The sequence below is a fragment of the Pocillopora damicornis genome, chromosome 12 (assembly GCF_964200805.1).
Source record: "Pocillopora damicornis chromosome 12, jaPocDami1.2, whole genome shotgun sequence".
In the NCBI taxonomy this organism is placed as follows: Eukaryota; Metazoa; Cnidaria; class Anthozoa; order Scleractinia; family Pocilloporidae; genus Pocillopora; species Pocillopora damicornis.
The window spans coordinates 6,307,282-6,309,781 of NC_142681.1; the positions used below are offsets into that span (position 1 = coordinate 6,307,282).

The 2,500-nt window shown below is 39.2% G+C and overlaps 1 long non-coding RNA gene across 1 annotated transcript in view; it reads right to left on the reverse strand.

The window, feature by feature from the left end:
* LOC149036233 (uncharacterized) overlaps nt 1-840 on the reverse strand; it is a 2,215-nt gene extending 1,375 nt beyond the window's left edge. Inside the window, exons 1-2 of the long non-coding RNA XR_016182022.1 lie at nt 701-840; nt 523-609 (exon numbers count right to left, since the gene is read on the reverse strand). This is a non-coding gene — a long non-coding RNA (uncharacterized LOC149036233). The remainder of the gene's footprint in view (nt 1-522; nt 610-700) is intronic.
* Between the last annotated feature and the right edge of the window lie 1,660 nt (nt 841-2,500).

Below are 2,500 nucleotides of genomic sequence, written 5' to 3' on the forward strand. Positions count from 1 at the left end.
GAGCGGTCCGGTCGATTTTGCTTGAGACACGGATTTCGCTCGTTTCTCGTATATTGTAAGACATTCATGTACCTATACTAAAACCACAATCAGTTTGATCGAATCTCTTTATTTTTCAGAGTTTTACGGAAATTAAATTTCACTCGAGCGAAGGCTTGTCGTGACACTTTTCAAGACTTTAATTTCATACAACTTTGGAGGACAATTTACAAAAAACTACGGAACTCAGCAAAAAACAAATACCACAGCCATGTATATTAACTCTATCTTATCTATCAAGGCGACTTTCGTAAACATCACGTGTCAATCAAGGAAACAGGAAGACTTGAATGACACCTTATCGGTTCGCCTAAATCAAACACGCCAAAACCGATCAAATTCAAGGTAAAGTTTTGAAAAAGTGAGGCGTTCTTAACTGATCTAACTAACATAGCTAGGAAGTAGGTGCCATAGAATAGGTAACTACAGAAAAAAACTTTGCGGCCCGACCTTAACGAGAACTTTATAACTCCGTGAACTTACCTAATTTTCGGCAATCTCCAAGTTTGGCCGCCATTTTAAGGGACTTGTCAACATGAAGCGTTACCGATATAAATCAAGCAGGTAAATCTAAAACCGTCAGAAATACATACGAAAGCAATTCAAATGAACTTTACTTTCAATTCAAGCGGCAAAATTTGAAATTGTTCGTTAAACTTACCATCCCCATGCGACCATTTATTCCAGCAATTCAAACACTACAACTTTCTTAATTCCCCCTCGTCGATTCCACCGCAACAAAAATAACCTGTGCCACCCAAGCTTCGACTCGAATGTGAAGTACGAATCAAATAACATAACTGCTTCATCTTCGCGGCAATATCACGCTGGTATTTTGATTTTCCGATCGACAAGAACGGTGATCAAGAATCGATCGGTTTGTTTACCTCATAAACGTGACCGCTGACCAGCTGCTGAGTGAAAACAGTACGGTTCAGTGGCGAGGGGCGGGGTGAGGGGTGGGTGCGGGCAGATTATCAGAAGATTATTGGGAACACTCGAACATATGCATTAAAGTATCATGATAAACATTAGGATTCTTAGTCTTAATGCGAAGGCATGCTTCGTGTTGCAGACAACTTTTGTTTTAATTAGTATTCTTACTTATTTCAAATGCATTTCGTTCCAAATAGGACAAGCATCAGTTCACAGATTTAAAAACAAATCTTTACCACGTAAATAAATGTGTTTAGATAATCGAGATAACCATTGAACCTCTTGTATGGCACCAGAAATAACGTGTCTTGTCTTTGCCCAACTCTGAGAGCGTGGAGCGGCGAAGACGCGAGATACGATTCTCGCGTCTCGCGGCTTCACCATACTCACAGGATACGCGTGACCTCACTATCTTTAAGAAAAATTAGAGACTGCTCGAAGTCTGTATTCCGTTCAACCATTTCATAAGAGTGACGCGAGTCTTTCAATTTAGTGAGAAAGTCACAAACCCATTCTTTACCTCACGAGCGTAACCACTGACCACTCACGAATTACATTAGGCTTCTCCTTTGACGCGGAAATTGAAATCGTATCGAATATACAAAGTTATAGTGAGTTCCTTTAGATCTCCCGAACTTGTATCGCGTTGGAAACAATTACAAGTACAGGAAGAAGTCGTTCGCTAGCGAGACGTTCATTATGTCTCAGGACTGCTTTTTGAATAGCAAAGATGGAAAAAAAACTTTGGTTCATCGTGTGGCTTAATTGGTTTGGTACGACTGTCTGAATGCAGTGACGAAGTAAAACATCATTTGATAAGCTGCCACCTGTTTAAAGAGGTTTTTAAGTGAAAATGAGCTAATCTTGGCAAGGATTGGCCTATTTCACCTCGCTCAGGAGGATAAACAAAAAAATGTGGATTTGCTATAGGCATCGCCACACTCTGGGGAAGTTTTGGAGAAGTGCAAAGGTAACATGTCAGTATCCTGATCATGATGGTGTCAGGAAGCGTATCCAAGGCAGAGATGTAATCACCTTGCATATGTCTCAGGACATTCAAAAGCTGTTCCAGTTGGATCAGGTAGTCTTCAGTAACATTTTCTGTTATCTATTTTTGTCACGCGACATATCTGCTCGAAAAGAGAAGAAATTCTTTATTAGATGAAGGGTACTTAAGTACACATCACGTTCAAAAAAAAAAAATAGATCTATGTGTAAGTGCTTTTAATCACAGATGGAAATATGTACAATGTTGCTCGGTTGATAATCAATAATGTTTTTGTAGAAGATCAAATCACCTGACAACGCAATATACTTACTCGTGCGTACGGTTCACAATTATTTGCGGTCAGTTTTCCTCAGTTTGTATGATTCTCATTAACCAATATGATTAAATTTGCAGACTAAAACACCCCTTATTTGATTAAGAATAATAAAAGTAAACAGTGTATGTCGGTTTTTAATTCCTGATGGATGCTACTGGGCTTTACTTTAACTGAGAAATTTGCAATCGCTTACCTCAGCT